The sequence below is a fragment of the Centruroides vittatus genome, unplaced genomic scaffold, assembly GCF_030686945.1.
Source record: "Centruroides vittatus isolate TY-2023 unplaced genomic scaffold, ASM3068694v2 contig_1768, whole genome shotgun sequence".
Lineage (NCBI taxonomy): Eukaryota > Metazoa > Arthropoda > Arachnida > Scorpiones > Buthidae > Centruroides > Centruroides vittatus.
In genome coordinates, this window is record NW_027121079.1 from 147,428 (window position 1) to 166,936 (window position 19,509).

General features: G+C 31.5%; 1 protein-coding gene across 1 annotated transcript in view; it reads left to right on the forward strand.

Annotated features, from left to right (window-relative positions):
* Window positions 1–19,509, forward strand: part of LOC136969233 (zinc finger protein 271-like) — a 320,380-nt gene that overhangs the window by 62,244 nt on the left and 238,627 nt on the right. The gene's annotated exons all lie outside the window — the stretch shown is intronic.

A 19,509-nucleotide genomic window follows, 5' to 3' on the forward strand; every position in this document is an offset into this window, starting at 1 on the left:
AACTAGCAGAGTATTTTTTGTTTTAAAACGTTTGTTACATACCTGACAAACATAGTTACGTTCACCAGTGTGAGTTTCGTGATGCGTTTTTAAATTGTCTTTCCGTTTAAAACTCTTATTGCAAATATCGCATTTGAAAGGACGGTCTTCACTATGCGTTTGTTCATGTTGCAACAACTCACCTTTCCTCTTAAATTTTTTTCCACATATTTTACAGACATGAGCTTTGTGTGTTCTCTTGTGTATTTCTAAACGGCCATTATTACAAACGCACTTACCACAAATATCGCAATACACGTTTTCCAGCTCAGATTTTTTACTATGAATACGTTTATGCAATCTCAAATAGTATTTTGTTTTAAAATATTTGTTACATATATCACAATAATATTTGTGTTTATCGCTGTGTATATAAATATGTTCTTTTAAATAAGAACTTCGTTTAAAACTTTTGTTACATATCTGACAAGTATGATCAAATTGATTATTATGAACTACTTTATGACGTTCCAAATAGCGCTTTGTTTTAAAACTTTTGTTACATACCTGACAAACATAGTTACATTCATGAGTATGAATTTCGTGATGGCTATTTAGATGCTCTTTCCATTTATAAGTCTTATTACAAACATCGCATTTGAAAGGACGATCTTCACTATGCTTTCGTTCATGTTGCAACAACATAGAGTTAAATTTAAATTCTTTTCCACATATCTTGCAGGCATGAATTTTGTGTATTTTCTGGATATTAGATTTTTTAACATTTCTTCGAGATAACTTCACTCGATCCCCAGATTGCTGCAAACGTAAATTCCTCTGAGAAATTTTGTTTTTATTTCCAGTTTTGTGTTCTTTCATGTGTCTTCGCAAAAGAAATTGCCACGAAAACTTCTTATTGCAGGTTGTGCAGCGAAATGGTTTTTTTCTAATATGACAGAACAGATGTGTTTGTAATATTCTCTTATTTTTAAAAGTTTGTTTACATAAATCACACGTAAATTCTTGTTTAGAATGAGATGCAAACATAACTTTGAAGTATTTCTTTTTAATCTTTTCATGAATTTCATTGCATTTTTTACTCGAACGAACGTATTTCTTTGTTTTGATATTATATTTATAACGCTCTCGCTTTTTTGAATTATGCAGAATATTGTATTCTTGAATCTGCTCTTCCTCCTCAACTGAAAGATTAAAAAATAACTTAATAAATTACCTATAATATTTGAATAAACATAATATAGCTGCAATATTAAAATTTTACTACTATAGTTGTATAATTTATAAATTATGCCTATGTTTTTCGTTTAAAAGAAAGGCATCATTTGTTGTTTGCACAAAAAATAAAACATTTTACATTTTACAATCATAAACTGATTGAATCTGCTTCAGTTTCTTTTTCGGACTTTTAAATGAGTGTGAAAAATTAAATTGTTTCACTTTATCTGTCTTTATTTATTTTATTTATGTAGTTTTTTCCAGATGTTATCATAAAAACGTAGAAGAAATCGCGTGCATTTAGAGCGGTGAAGAAATCATTAGTGTAAAAGAGAAGTACAACAGCAAAAGTCTATGGATTTCAAGTAGAGAGGAAAAATCGGTGGATTCTTAAGATTTTTAGAATCAAAATGCTATAATTTGAGCGTATGTTCAGTAGATCTGTACAACGTTTTCAAAAATATTAGCAATGTGTTAGAAAACGTTGCAAATATTTACTTATTTATGTCATTACATGAGTTATATAGCCCTCGTGTACTTCGTTTCAATACACATTCTTTATTATTTAAGCGGATTCATGAACAAAGTAAGATAACATGAATCATTAAATCACAAGTCATGAGTTGTAATTTAATAAATCTGATTATTCCAAAATACTTTTAATAAGTTCAAATTTATCTTAATATGATGTAGTTAGTGATAATTCTCAAACATCTAATCCCAGTTAAATGTATGACAGTTGAAACTTGAATGCGGTTCTTCAACTGCCTTCAGAATAATACTGATATAAAAAGTCTGAGCTAAGTAACATGTTACTTACTTTGGATGTTCATTTCATTCCAGTTAGAGTTTTCGATTGGAGTGAAGTATTCATTGTTGACAGGCTAAACAATATGCAAACAATCAGTTATAATGTATAAACCAGTAACAAGTTGCTCAACTTTTCCGGCAACATTTTAAAATTTTGATAGCGCTGTCTGTAATAAAGCGGTTTTTAAACAAAATATGATATTTTTAACTATTATAGAAAGGCAAAAAACTGAATTTTAAAAGTAGGGATGAGTTTTATATTAAAAAAGTTAAATGCGAGTAACGTGTAAAATCATCATCATTAAGTCCGACCTTACTGGAGATACACACGACTCCCATTATCTCCCCACCTTTTCTTTTAAAGCAGCAAAATTTAATATCCTCAGTTTCCCTAATAATCAAACTTTCCAGCAAAAGTTCAGAAAATTTCGACAAAATGAACAGGAGTTAAGTTTCGAGCACGGTGAACAAAATCGTGCAACAGCCCCACACTAACATCCATACATACAGATAAAACCCACGATGTTTCTGCATTTTTCGACGTTTGAAGGTGTCTTAAGTTTAGAAATGTAAATATTTTGGGGAGTCATTCTTTGACCGATCGTCATACTTTCCCTCTGTTATATATAACAGTGGAAAAAGTAATATGAAAGTCATTACAAACTTATAAATTACAGATCTGTATCTCATGATTTTATATATAAGCTACATCTTAAAAAATTGAATTATAATTATTTGTTTTGAAAATTTTCCAGAAATTATTTAGTTTTTTGGAGATATTAAGAAAATAACAAGCGAGATCCTTCACTTTCCATCTTGCCCATTGAAAAAGATATTACAGTACTAATGAAGTAGGCTCATTTTGATAGATATCTACGTTATTCATAAAGTAATTTAGCCCAGTGAAAGCCAGGAGAGTGTTTCTGTAAAAAAGATTTTTACACCTATTGAATTTTACAATTCGTTGTAAAACTGTTTTGCTCATTTTATTACATTAGAGAGGTTGCAAACAATATTCAAACTTTAAACTTGTACGGCAAGCGGAAGTACACGTTTGACGTTTAAACTTCAAGTAAAACATGTTACGTCACAACGTGACGTCGTGCACTATTTCGTGGGATATTGTTGAGAACTTGGGAAAACATTTAAGAACGACGAAGTTTACCACCGAAAGTAAATAAATAGCTTAAACTATTAAAAATATTTAGAGAATGATTAATAACACTAAATAATTATTTTTGTCTTTAATTAGCATGGAGTCTCTTACCATAGGATATAATAGTAAGACAATTCCATTGCGTTTTGCCTGTTCTCACGACATACTTTTGTTGAGGAAAGTTATGGCTTATATAAATCCGAAAACAACTTGAGAAATTATTTTTAGAAATTTACAAACGTATTATGCTGTTGATGGCAGAAGATGCCGTAAAAGAACAAATCTACTTTTACAGTATTACGATAAGCTATTATCAACACAAATATAGAGAAATTCTATAGGCACTTTACATCTCTTGCAAAAAAATTGAATATTTAAATAATTTCTGGATTTAAATTGTCCGTTTCTTTAGAAATGTTATTCACAAATGGTTAAATAATCATTATTTCAATAAAAGAAGTCATAAATTTAACCCAAAACAGAGAAAAAGCAAACGTTTAAGCCGAACTTGTACTCGTCACGTTCGACGTTAGAAAAATAAATAAGTCTGGTATTTCGTACTATCGTCGTTTCAATGGGCCACAAAGTAAATTTTGCCATGGGTTTCGTAAATCTTAGCTCCGCTTGTATGTCTGGTAACCTTCCTAAACATGTGGCAGCATTCATTGTGGACCTAACCAACCCTTCGATGGGTCTGAAATAAAAACTCATTGTTTATTTTCTAATTTATCGTGTACAAAAAACTAGAAATACTCAAACTACAACTGAGAAATATTCGGAACACTATAATTTACATATATAAATTTAATGTTAAAATTCGCTTTTTACTTTTAGGGATGTTACGTGTGCTTAACAACGTAAAGTATTGAAATCCGATCAATTTTCACCCTCTGATTTTTTGCAAATTTTCAGATCTTCTACACCGAAACAACATGGCAAAAAATTCTGTAAATGTGTGTGTGGGAGTGTATTTTGACGTCTATTTCATTTAATATTTCAGAATAAATTAAACATTAACAAACGAAATTTAGTATCGTACGCTGTGTATAAGCAGCATTAATGCAATTAAATTTTGGTAATAGAACGTCGTGGGATAAAAAGAGAAAAAATCTCGAGTCAGATCGGACTTAATCAAAATTTTATTTGTTGTTAGCATTTATAATACTTTGTGAAATGCATTTCTACCATTAAAATTAAGCACGTCTTCATTCTATAATAATTAAATATATGGAGAGTTTTTATAACGTATGGCACCACAGACATTTTTATTAATTTTTTATGATTAATAATATAAATATTTTTTAAATAAAATCTCTTAACAGCCAAGAAACTTACGGAACTCGTTGTTAGATTTTTTCTTATATAATACGTATTTTTTATTCAATACAGAATACACCTAAATTCATATATTTTATACTACCATAATTTTATGTTAGTGATATTGAGCTACGTTTTCAACCATTCAGAAAGCTAAGTTAATATTAAAATTTTACTATAAATATTTCGAAATTTCTATTACTTAAAATTACCTGTTCATTATCATCTGGGAGATAAACAACTTCTTTACAATCTTCAGTCTTTACTTCAATCTTCAATTTTTTCAAAACAACTTTACATTCTGATTTTATACCATATTTTACGTAATAATTCTCTTTTACTTCTTTCTTGATATCTGTAGTGAAATTTACAAAGTTTTCGTGTTAAAGAATTCTAAGAAAATATAGAAATATAAATTCAAACTGAGCATATTTGCATTAATTAACATAACAATATTAACTTACATCATTTATTTCTGATGACAAGCCGAAAACTAGATACGAGTCACGGCGAATTGATGTAATGTGTGATACAAATTATAATAAATATAATTAGAAACTTCTTTTCATTATTAAGTAAATCATCAAGAAGTGCTTAACTTTTTCGGTAATTTTTAAAACAGTGTTTTTCGACCGGAATGCCACGGCGCCACAATTGGGGTGCCGCAGAATTTAGGGTCGATAATAAAACTAGATTTAAAAAACAATGGCGAGACTATTATTTTACATGTAGATATTTCGACAAAATTCAGTAAACTTAAATTTTGATTTTGAACACGTAGAAACGCTTTTTTTTTTTTGCATTAAAATGCTACTTCAAACTGTCAATTTTTAAATTTTTCTTTCCAGAAAGGAAATCCCCTCCCCGGACCCCACCCCAGCATTGCGCGTAATATTCGTTTTCGCAAAAAATTTATCTCTCCCCCATTAAAAGCTTCCCTTTTTCAGATTCTAGATCCGCTGCTGGTCAAGGGTGTCACGATTTTTTATTTTTCAATCAGGGATGCCACTCAATGAAAAAAATTGAAAAACACTGGTTTAAAACTACGTGTGGCGCCATCTTATGATATTTTGTTAAAAAACAATTATAAAATAAAAAGAAAGCTTGATTTTAAGGATAAAGATGAGTTTTATAAAAAAAATTGTAAATGAGAAAATGAGTAAAATTGTCATTAAGTCCGACTCTACTGAAAATAGACACGACCCGCATTTTTTCTTTAGCCCCTCAAGCATTAATCACATAAACCTAAAACCATCACTCCCCTTAATAACTTCATTCTAATTTTCAGAAATTTTCGACAAAAAGCACAAGAAATAAACTTTAAGAAGATTGAAAAAGTTATCGTGTTCCTCCACACCTGCTGACATTTATGCATACAAAAAAAATCCCCGAAATTTTTTAATTTCTCGACATTTTAAGCTATTTTAGGTTTGAGAATGGGAATGTTCGGGGAGGGGGGATTATTTTCTGAACGACTTCCCATCTGTCTGTGTGTTAGTCCTTTCTTAATCTCGAGAACTGACGAATTTAAAAGCAGAGACCAGATAATATGGAAAGATTAGAGTCACAAGACACCGATTAACTGTGTACGAACATTTTCTGAAATCGAAAGTTACGTTATTTCAATAAAATTCTTTACTCCTGAAAACAGTTAATAAATGACCAGCACAACTCTATTGTCAAAGTAAAAGTATAATGCATAGAGGCAAGCCACTACTAATTTGAGATGAAGAGCTTAATCCTTAAATCGTTATTCATTATACGTTACTCAAATGTTATAATTTCGATTTACATAAATGTAAATTTATGTATTAGCTATTATTCTTTATCACTAGAAACAATCTTTCATAGTACTAGAAGCATTAAGCCTCTTACCTCTTTCAATTTTATAACCAAAAGGACTCCAACTAGTAAACCCGTTTGTGTGATTTGTGGAAATTAGTTTTCCTTTAATATTTTCCTGAAATAAGAAAAGATTACGTTATATTATTAGACAGATTGATCTTTATAGAAAAACAAAAAAAAAATTATTTAAACTAAAGCATAAAAATACGCTTACTCAATAATATTTTAAAAAATATGGCCTACTAACTACTATTTTTTAATAGTAGTGCCTGTCACCTGTTTAACACGTTTCAAAGGAAAATTTTGAATTCAAACGACGTAACTTCTGGTTTTCAGCAGATATACATATACAGTTTATCGGACCCTCCTGCCCAATTCAATAAATCTGATACTATAAAATTGTATGTATGGCCATGTGTTAAGAGATTTTGTTAAAAAAAATTTACAAATTTCTAATTATTATAAAATAGCAAAAGATTTAATTATGAGGATAGAGATAAGTTTATAAAACACTGTAAATGGTAACAAGTAAAATCTTCATTAAATCTCACACCTCACCAGTGGCGAGCCATCTATGGAAGCTGTCGAAGCGCCGCTTTCCTTGTATTTTGTAAAATATTAATACATATTGTGCGATTATTTTAATACTTTAACGTACTTTGAATTAATTAAAATTAATATTTCATTATAACCGCATTATGTGTCTACATGCGAAAAACAATAATAACATTCGAATATAAATTCGAATATGCCTATTCCCAATTGAAACGCCGTAGTGTAGAATACGGGACAGCTTCTACGAAAAAAGTATTTGAATGGCGTAAAGCAGCCAAATTAAAGGCATGCGCGCATAACACAAACTCTCGCGGTTGAGTTGGTGGATGCTACACACCAAAATATCGTATAACGCTTCCAATGATCCTATCCAGGACCGTGTCAGCTTCGCTATCATCAAACGTCACCGCACGGCAATAAACGTGACTACCCTCTATCTATATATATATATATATATATATATGTGTGAAAATTGGCAAAAAGTAGGAGAGTCAAATATGACAGGACTGCATTACTTTTTCTTGTTATAAAGATATAACAACCAAGAAAGTAAAACGTACAATTTTGCAAAACGTGACTTCATACAATAGGAACAGGTAATTGTCAGTCAGCTGTAACGTATACACAACAATATAATGAATTTTAAGAACAGTAAGACTACAAAATTTCGTCAGTAAAAAAAGGGTTATCCTTTTTAAGGGACTTGTGTAGTTTAGGAAGTACGGCTGTTTGAAAGGTTTTCTTCCATAACATCAGTGGCGTGCCGTGACATTTGATGATAGGGAAGCTGTGTTTCTGTAAAAAGCCGACTTACAGGGGCAGTCAATTAATTGCGCGTCAGGGCCCGTTTGTATTCCTTTGTTCGATAAGCCAGTAAAAACCGTATACTTCTTTAAATATATTTTTAATAGATTATCTGACGTATTTAATAAATAAGAAAGTTCAATATAATTACCTCCGTTATTAAATTCAATAAATTCCCTACGCCCTCTAAATAGAGGTTCTTGCTTTGAGAAAAAACATATAACATCTATTAATTTAGATGTACAGTAGTGAACCGAAAATCGGAATCAATTGGAGACTAGGGTTGTTCAGATTAGGGATTTGTTCCGATTACCCATTACGTACGAATAAATATATTAACCTGTCTGATGTTCAAATTTTTCTCCGTTGCGTGTCGCTTCGTGTTGAATTTTCGTCAATTTTAAGCCTAACAAAAATTTTTATAATAATAATCGAGGCTATCGTATCGTTAAAAATTATTTCTGCATTTTGTACAAACAAAATAAATATATTGAAGAATATAAAAACATGAAAATTATACTTTAGAAGTAAATTTAGTATCAAATACGTTCGATTCAGCACGACACAGTCCGACTGAAAATCGTGCCGATTACCGGCGATTCCGATTTACGAGTCTCTACTGTATCTATTAATCGTAATTATCTTTTTCTAATTTTCAATATTTATTTTATATTGTCTACCAATGTTAAATTCTATTCTATTTTGATTTCCAAATTGCTTCAATTTTACGAAAGAATCGTCATTCGTCATAAATTTTATCGTCAAAATGTCGAAATTTTTTTGACGCCGTATTTATATTTAATTTAGGCATCGGTCTTTCTCTTTTAATAATGTTTTCTTTTTCATTATATGGTCTTGAGCCAAAACTTTTTTAAAATAAATCTTTGAATCACTAGCCACAATATAAGGGCTAAAATTAAAATTATCAGAAAAACTTACTTGGTAAAACAAACCGTGTGATGAATATACATACCCAGTAAAAAATTCTTCAATTGTATGAATATACTTTTAAAGAAACTTATAGACGGCCGGATGGCCGAGCGGTAAAGGTGGCAGCCTACCGCTCTGGGGGACCCGAGTTCGAATCCGAACGGGTCGAATAATCCCCAGGAATTTTTCGGGGGGTGGTCTGTTCGGATATGTCGGGCCCCGTCCCTCACCACCCGGTCGCCCCATTGTGGGCCTGGCCGAACCCATAATGGGCCTACTAAAAGAGACCCTCTTAGTGCCCACAGGGCGGAAAGAGTTTAAAAAAAACATATAATTAAATATAACTTTGTGAAAAAACGTACATAAAAATAACAAAGTATTCTTTACTTTTTAAATCTTAAAACAATCCACTTAGTGAAATAGCTCCCTACCAGTAACTAATGAATGAAATCAGAGACGGCCCAGGTAGGTGTGTGCGTGCCAAATCCCGAGGGTGCCGATACCGGTCAATGTCAAATGCCTCTTATGTTGCATCACTAGTATATATCAAAGAACGCGACAGGGTTGTTGTAGATTTTAAATATTTCTCACCATAGCTGTAAAAATCTAAATATGTTAAACTTAACAGATTATCCGTCGTTCGTTTTCTAACTAATTCGTTTTAGAACCAAGTGTTCACGGAAATTTCTAAAATTTACAACTTTTTGGTCACTCTCATTGAACTAGAAAAATTTCTGTCTTTATTACATCTAATATTACGAAGATATCAGACCCCACTGTACTCGGCAAGAGATTGGTTCGGTTAAGCTTCTATTTTAGTTAATCTTCGGCTCTTTCATCAGGGTTTTATTTACGTTTCTACTTCCCTAATCGCTTAATTATTTAACTACTTCTTAAGTAGAAATAAGTTGAAACCGGTTACTTTGTACTTGAATATCTGTAGTCTTAAGAAAGAAGTGGAAAGATATTTTTATGACAACCGATACATAAATCGTAAATTTAAGGAAAATAAATTCTAGAGCTTTTTTTGTACCATTGTACGTGTCATTCATTAAATTTGGTTGTAAACGATGCTGCCAAAGTAATAACAATTAATTTTTTAACATCGTACAAGAATTGTACACGTTTTATCTGCATCCGCTTACAGATAGGACATACTAAATCGTAATATCACCGATTTAACATTGAAATCAGTAAGTAATATAAGTTGGGAGAGCGGAATAAACGCAGAATAAATGTATCAAATATTTTAATGGATTTTTTTAAAACTCCTGTCAACTATACAGAACGCCGTATAGAAACATGCCAGTAAATTACTATCGGTTGAGTTAAGTTATAAATCTAGTCTAGGGAGGGCAACCTTTTTGATAACATGGGCCAGAATAAATTTTACGTTATTTCCGCGGGCCGTAGTAGTTAATTGACGCTTTCTTGTGACTTGTAATGTATTTAGTTTGCAAATATGAAATAAATAAATAAAAAGTTAATTAATACATTTATTTCTCTTATTGTTTTCGAAAATTACAAAGAATTAGAAAAATAACTATTAATTAGTTATTTTTCCAATTTAATAATCTATTAAAGATCTTGCGAACCGAATAGAAAGTTTTCGCGAGCCGTAGCTGGCCGGGGGTTTCCCGCCTACTCATGATTCACATAATCGGGCGAGGGCGGCCGAATATCTAGCAGGCAGGCGGCTAACAGTCCACAACCGGTCCGGGATATAAAATTAGATGCTTTATGCGTGTGTTGCTTATGCGTATCAGCTAAACCGGGTGAGATTGGTGCTCTGTAAACCGCATGTGTCAATGACTATATAATCTGGCTGATTGGAAACTGACCCGGTTTCGACATTCCTTCTGCCACCGAATTATTCGAATAAACAATAGCAATCTTATCGTTTTTTTCACATGTAGTATAGAAATTTGTAAATGATAAATAATGCAGTTATAATAAAATATTAATTTTAATTAATTCAAAGTACGTTAAAATATGAAAATTTATATTTTATAAAATACAAGGGAAAGTTATTGGAAGGTGGAATCGGCGCTTCCATCGCTTCCAATGACGGCACGCCACTGCATAACATTAATCGATTCTAGACTAATTTGACTCGAACATTTCGAAAAGACATATAAATTTTTGGGAATAATCTATATAAAATATGCTATAAACAAAACATTGTACGAATACACGAGTTTGCACGTTCGAAAAAACCATTGCTTAAGTTGGTTTTCGTCGCGAACAGAACATCGGACGGCAAACGCGTACGAAGCGTGTGACGTGACATTTGTTGGTGCTGTTTGGTCACGTGACGACTCGCTTCCTGATAACTTATTATTTTTGCGAAAAATTCCCTAAACTTTACAGACCTTAATATAAATATTAGAACATCTTTGCATTCTAAGTATGGATTAAAATCAACATGTAACAACGTATGATAATTCGATAAGTAACTAATGATTCTTCTCTGCTTTTAAATGGCGTAATCTGTTTGATGTGGTGAACAAAATTGTATAATACAATAGAGCGTCGTTTATCCGAAATCCGATCAACCGAAACGTCGGTTAACCGAATGCTTTCCAGTCGGACTGTGTCGTGCTGAATCGAACGTTTTTGATACTAGATTAACTTCTAAAGTATAATTTTTTTGTTTTTATATTTTTCAATATATTTATTTTGTTTGTACAAAATAAAGAAATAATTTTTAACGATACGATAGCCTCGATTATTATTATAAAAATTTTCGTTAGACTTAAAATCGACGAAAATTCAACGCGAAGCGACACGCAACAAGGAAAAATTTCAACATGGGATAGGTTAATATATAGTGATGTAACGAATATTCGTATACTTCTCGGTATTTTGCCTACTCGACTTATTTTTCGCTATTTGGCCGAATACCGAATACCTAAAAACAGGAGTAAGAAATAACAAAAACACAGTAAATTAATTATTTTTGTAACTTTTATTAGTGCTGAACATTAAATTATAATTATTAAAGTTAATAAGAAATAGCATCTAACTCTAGTATTAAATTATTTCGTAATTAAATAATATTATAGCCTTTATCTAGCCCAGAGGCGGACTAAGGCTAAAGCGGGCCCTAGGCAACATGTAATTCCAGGCCTATTTTTCAGTCATGACACATACTTTGCGTTTGGTAGTTTGGTTTTAAAGCATATAGTATGTAGTTCTATTTAATTATCGGATTCCAAGAAAAAAAGGGAAAAAAATAATATACATGTACAAAAATTAAATAAACATAATTTATTAAAACAAACAATAATACTTAAACAAATATACCAAGATTGATTAGTTATATTGCTTTTTTTCTCACTTTTAATTCTGCATACTCGTCAATTAGTTTGTGATAATTAATAGTTATTTAATAACTCTTTTTCTATATAAAGTAATGATAAACTATTTAATTTTTGTTGGCCTAATGTGGATCTTAAAAATTTTTTATTCTGGCCATTACTGAGAATGATCTTTCACCGCTTGCATTGCTTATTGGAAGGGTTAAATAAATTCTCAGAATTATGTTTAAATTAGGGAATGTTGAAATAATAATGTTTTCCTGAATAAATGACCACATGGATACAGGCGAAATAATATTTTCTTTACTTATAAAAGTCTTAAATTGTAATACTTCATTTTTCATTTCTGCTAGGTTTAAATCTTGTTCATAACATTTTAATTCCTCTATTGAAGAGTCACTAACATCACTGTCATGAAAAATTGTTTTGAATTTATTGTTAATAGTTTTATATCCCTCAGATTTTTTTAATGTTGCTAATTATAGAATGGCATACAACAAAAAAAAAAAATATTAACTTCAAAATGTTCTTTGCCACTGAATCTTATTTCATGTTTTGGAATTTCATCATGAAATAGTTTTCGTATTTTCTGCCGTTTTTCATCATTAGTATATGCAATATCTTTAACTTTTTCTGCTTCTTTTTCTAAATTGTCAAAATCATCTCTAACAGTTTGTATGAAATCTATCAATGAATCATATATTAAAACTGCTATATTTAGGGATTCGTCTTTTTGTTGAAGAGTCTTGTTTGAAGCATCTATTCTCTCTAAAATCTTTTCCCATATAGTAAGTAACAGTACATACTCAAATGTATCAAGTTTTTTATGTAAACCGGCAGCTTCGGTCCTTGTTAATGGTTTTTCATCTTTGTTTGAGAAAAAATGACGTAAACAATGTTTAATTTCTTCATAATTTTCCTTTAAGGATTTCACAGCATCGGAACGAGCAGACCACCTGGTGTCACAAATAGGTTTAATACTCAAGTGTTTGCTATTACAAAATTTTTGTAATGCATTCCATCTATGTGTAGAACTTGAAAAAAATACGTACAATTCCTGAACGATATTGAAAAAAGTGATCATTTCCATGCAACTTTCGGCAGCAGCGTTTCCAATTAAATTTAATGAATGATTTGTGCATGGTATAAAATGGGCATAAAAAATACGTTGTTTAATTTTGGATTGGAGTCCCTTATATTTACCCGACATATTAAACGCATTATCATAACTCTGTCCCCGACAGTTAGTGATGTCTAAATCTATATTATTTATTCTAAAATAACTTTATCCAACTTTTCACCCGTATGAGAAATTATAGGTAGAAATCCCAAAAATCTTTCTTTTATACCACTTGGAAGAACATAGCGAATAATGACGGTCAGCTGATCTACGTGAGATATATCAGGTGTTGAATCAATAATTAGAGAGTAAAATTTGGCTTCCTTTATTTCGTTCACTATTGTGAGTTGTAAATCTTTCGATATGATAGAAATAAATTCATCACATATTGTAGACGACAAATAGTTTATAGTACCGGTGCCGCAGTTTGCATATTTTTTCATGTGTTCCCGCAAAAATGGATCGAACTCGAATAAATATTCCAAAGCACCTATATAATTACCATTATTTTCACTAAAAAACACTTCATTTTTACCACAAACGCTAAAGAGTATGAAGAAATAAATTTGATTGTCGCTACCACACGTTTAAGTACTTCCCTCCAATATTTTTTTCATTTATAATTTGTTTTTCCAGTTCAGTGTCAATGCGTCCGGTAATTTTAGATCTTGTTATAAAAATTAAAATGGAGTTAATGTGGTCACTGGAGTTTTCATGCTCTGACAATTTTTTATGTACATATTTCCAATCATTCGTCCCTTTTGTCATTAGCGTTGTTTGCTTGGAAAATAATTTACAGACATAACAGTACAATACGTTGTTGGTTTCAGTATAAGCCAACCAATCTTTTTTCCCCGCTATTAATAGTTCTGAAGATGGAGGCAATAGTTAATTTTCTTGTGATTTGTTTTGACCCTTCGTTACATCGAATAGAAGATGATTCCAAAGATCCATTTATTGATTTTGGTGGATTTTTTATATAATACTCTCGCATGGCGTCTGTTAAGTATTCTGGCCATAATGCAATATCGTTTACAAAACTCTTAGTTTCATCATTACTTTGAGATGATTTTAAATTTATATTTTCTCCTTTTGTTTCATCTTCACAAACGGAATTGCTTGGTTTTTCCTGCTGGTCTTTTTGCAGAATAGTTTCGGACACAAATGATGTTTCTGGAGTTTGAGCAGGTGAAATTTGTGAAAATTATGACGATTGTTGTAATTGTTCTCCATCTACAGTTAAAAATTTGTCCAACGATCTTTTCATTTGCTTTGCCACTTTATCTCGATCTGCTTTTCGTTTTCTTTTTTCACTTCCACTTAAATGTTTATAGGAACTCATTTTAAAGACCACATACTAAAAAAAAGAAAAAAATGATCTTCAATTAAATTTATTTTTACTCAATATCACAATCGCAAACAAAATCACAATTTGTGGTATTTTATATTATATAATATTTTAATTAAATAATGTAATACTTTTATAAAACTTACATTTTTATTTTAGGAATTCCAGAAAGTATTAACTATGAATCCAAAACAATCTATTTGCAATCAAGTCTAGGTACTTAAGTCTTAATTGCACAGTTTTCAATCACAACTCACATAAGATGCAATACGTTCAGGAGACACTGATTTTAAATAGCTACGTTTGACTTTTTAAACACGTGCATAGTAAAGGCTCGATCGTATTTATACACATTGACACTCGCGGGCGACTTTATCAATCAACGATTCGACATAATTTGGATACGTTTCAGCAATAATTACGAATATAACGTTTTTCTGTTAAATAAAAAGAAAAATTAATTATAAAAATTAAAAAATTAAAAACCTAATTTTCGGGCCCCAAAAATTACGTGCCCTAGGCACGTGCCTAGGTTGCCTAAGCCTTAGTCCGCCCCTGATCTAGCCCCATATCTTATGGCATTGATGGCGTGTAGGTTAGAATGTATGGCGCATTAATGTTATTGTTTAGTAAAATATGTTATATTCCTATTCGTGTATATTTTAATATTTTTTACGATATTTTAAAATGTTTAATTGGAACTTATCGTATTTAATGAAAAAATTATTTATCTATTTCCAGAAGATGAGTAACTAATATATAATTTATTTTATATATAAAGCAAAGAATGAGCATTTCTCATTATATACAAAAGATAACATTTGAAATCATGTTAATTTTTAAAATATTGACAAAAACAGTAGCAAGAAAATATCACAAAACTTCACAAATAAAAACCCCCCTAATAATATATTTGAACTGTTCCACAACTGGGGAAAAACTAGACCCTATGTCCCCACTAAAGTATATCCTTAGGGTACTATTCAGTCTACAAATACGTATTAAAAAAAATTTTAGCGCTTAACGAGTTAAAAATATCGATTGCAAATAAAATAACTTATAAGTTATAACTTGCATCTAATTACCAACAACTGCCGAATCATATCGGGCTATTTACGGCTATTACATAAATTATAAACCAATTTGGCACTAGAGGTAGACATTAGGCTCCATCTCCTATTAACTTAAATAATTATAATTTAATTAATTAATTTAAATAATTTAGACCTACTGGAAGAAGAAATCGTAGTGACAGCGGGCTAATAAAGAGCAGGGTGTGCGATCCTTGCCATAATGCGTTTGCGTGCCAATTTTCGTACGTGCGTTAATCAAGCCGAATAGTTTGGCCGAATATACTATTCATTACATCACTAATATTCATCTATTTTCCACTTTATATTTTAGCATTTCAGTTGTGTTTCTCGTCCTTAAAGTAACACTGTAATCTTACAAAAAAATATTTTTCACTCACCTCTAAGGGTTCCGATTTAATTGTTTTATAACACTTCACATCTGTATTAAATTCTCTTTTCATATTTTTAAAATCAACTTCAAACTTTTCTTCGTTTCGTTGAATTGTAAAGTTCGAATGTTTCGTTTCTAACTCTTGTTTTATATTCATTTTCTCCATTTACGATATTCTCGTATGTCAACAATCTGTATTCAATCAAAGAATTAATTAATTAATAAACGTTCATTCGTAATTTAGAGCAAGCAGTTAAGAAACACCGTAAACTCACTACTATTGTTCCCGTTGAAGCAATAAACAAGGTGTGCACATTCAGGGTTGATGAAAGAAACTAGAATAGTGACACGTGTCTAGCACACGTCACACTTTGTCGCTACAAAATCACTTGTTACATGGCTAATTGTGTTGTTCATAAAACCCATCTATAAATGTTTATAGAAAGAGACTAAAAATGAAATATTTAATCATATCGTTAAAACCAAAAAATTTTTCGGTTTAAATTATACTAGGTACAGGGGCAGATCTAGGTTTTGCGGGGACCAGAACAGTCTTATTAATTCCTATATAGATTTGCTCCTGACTACGTAGCCTGATAGTTCAATGTTAACTCTCTTATAATTAAAAGATAAAATAAAAAAAATATATATATATAAAATAAAATAAAAAGCAGGTAAATTTATAAAATAAATAAATAACACTACTAAAAATATGAAAATTAATACAAATTTTATTATCTTTTGGACGGAACCGCATTAAAATCATTTTTATAGGATTCAGAGTTCATGACTTACTTTTAATAAAAGTTTGTTATATTTGTTCAATATTTTCCCTATTGTTGTAAAACATACGAAATTAAACGAAAAACTTCTTTTTCTGTTAATATACACCAACGATCCCTAACCCATTTTTACTTGTGTGAGAAAGACTTCGAAATATTCTTAGGAAAACTTTTCTATGAAATTCACACTTTGTGTCCTTACCGTACATTGTTCTCCAAATCTGGAAATCATTTAAACGCAATGTTCCTTCACACCCGTATTAAAAGCTAAGAAAAAGATTGTCAGTGACTCCAACCTTTGCCTAAGGCAGTGTTTCTCAACGGGGGCGATATCGCCCCCAGGTTGACGATTTCTCCATGATGGGGGGCGATTAGTAATAATTTATATTTTAGGGAGTGAAAAACAACTTTCAGCGGGCGATATAGTAAAACATTATATTAAGAATAATTAGATATTCATTACGTTGTACAATAATTAAACAAATAGCATTTCTATAATCCTTCTTCCTTCCACTTTTAACCCTTTTTCTACCGTCCGAACAAAGAAATCGGTTACAATTAACAAAAAAGATGAGTTGCGATTACTTTTGACAAATTTCGAACCAAAGATGAACAAATTGACTCAACTTCATCAGCCTCAAGGTTCGCACTAACAATAATTTTTCTGTATATTTAAACATTTTATATTCAATAAAAAGTGTTATATTTGATTATATTTGTTAAATTTGTTAATACTTATGTTTTTTAATTTGTTAATTATATTAAAATCTAATATGTATTCTGAGTAAACCCAACAAAATTTTTTTCGAAGTGAAAGGAACGATACTACGTAACGGTTTTATTGGAGGGGGCGACGATTCGTTAGAAACTGAGAAACATTGGCTTACGGTCACCGTCCAATTCTCTACCTCCAGTGCCCCCTGTCGCCCACTTGCTTCTTTTTGCTTCACTAGATTTACAGGGGGCGTTGCGCCCCCTTTTACGTACAGCTGCGCTAAACAGTCCAACTTCCCACACGCATTGGAAGAGTAGAAATCTTGTTTCGACAGTTCTATTGGCAGGGCCGCCCCTAGCTTTTGCGGGGCCCGGGGCAAATCTGAAATTGCGGGGCCCTTTCTAAAAATAAACTAAGTATTAATAAAAAGTACACTAATAAGTAAAATAATTAACCTTAACTGTTCGAAAATTTATTTGAACAAAATTGCGGAAATTATAAAACAAAAAACAAAAATTTATGTTTATTTTTATTTATTTTTATCTTAATTTTATCTTACTTTTATCTTAATTATCTTTATTTTTTTTATTGTGCACAAACAATATACAATTTAATCCATATTATAACGTCATCAAATGTAACGACAACTTTAATATAACGTCTTTAGTGGCGTGGCTACAATCTGTACGCGGCACGTATCGCTGCTAGGAGGAATTGGTCTGGATTGCGTCCTACATTGTCCGTGATGACCACGTTGACCTCGACCATGTGTTCTGCGTTTTTGTTCTGCCGGTAAAAATTAACTGAGAAACTGATCCAGGCAAATAATTTACTTTATTTGGTTCGGCTACGCGATATACTCTGAACCGAATTGCAACTCCTGACATATATATACTCCTTTATACCTCTAAGCTGGTAACACAGGCCGGCAGTACGATTTTAAAAACAAGACATAGTCTTGTCAAAAATAATATAATAATTGGAAAATTTGAAAAACTTACTTGTGTCAGTAAAGTTCCAATCCCAAGTTTAAAGTTATTATTAACACTATAACGATGCTTTTCTCTGTTGTTTTACAGTAACGGAATGCTGAACACCTTACGGTGCTTAAATTAAAACACTTTAGTAAATGTAACATGTTTTTAAAATGTTCCCGTATTCACGGTCTACAACAGTACACAGATTCCTTATAACACAACAACAACAAATTTGAACTTTAATTTCTCCACAAGCGAGCAACACTCAGGCACTCGACAAATAACTTACAATATGTGTAAAAATAATGATAAGAGATATAGAACAAGAAGTAACAATAATCTTCCAGCGTTCTTAACCGTCTTGATAGAACGATAATATTCTCGCCTTCGTAACGTCTTTTCGTCCTTTTCTCCTTTCGCGCCGTCACCGACTGTCGTCTTGCCTCACTTCTCCCATTACTCGTCCTTCTCTCTCGTTCTCGTCTCCCTCGCAACCCCTCGTAAATTTATTGTCTTAACGGTTTAGGAATGTTACTCGTCTAAACCCCACATTCGGCCATCCTGACAGCTGGCATCGTCCTCGATGTCCCCATCTGACCCGTCCTAACTTTACAATTATACTTTAAAATTACGTTTTATGTTGAAACACTAGCTGTTACATTTTAATTATAAAGCGTTATTCTTCATCCTCTTAAGCGCGGGGCCCGAAGCGGTTGGACCAGTTGTCCGGCCCTAGGGGCGGCCCTGCTAATTGGAAGAGTCCTGCGCTTAAAAATGTGGTCACCCTCACTCAGGATAGTTCCTTGGAGTCTGCTGTGTACAACTTGTTGCCTGTGTGAAACAAAGACAGAGTAGCCGCTAAAATTCCTAAACCTCCGACGCACTTGGAAAAAAATATTCGAAGACGAAGACAAATATCTCCGATTTAAAAACTAATTGTGAAAACATTACAGGTATATTATATTTAAGTTATTATGTGAACTCTCTCTCTATCTCCATTCGAAAGGGAAATTCGATAGGATAAAACAGTAGCTTTGCTGGCGCTATCTGTTATCATATTTAATTTTTAAAATGTTTTATAATTTTAAAAATTATAAAATTGAAAAACCTTAATTCCTCAGGGTGGGGATGAAATTTATAAAACTTACTAA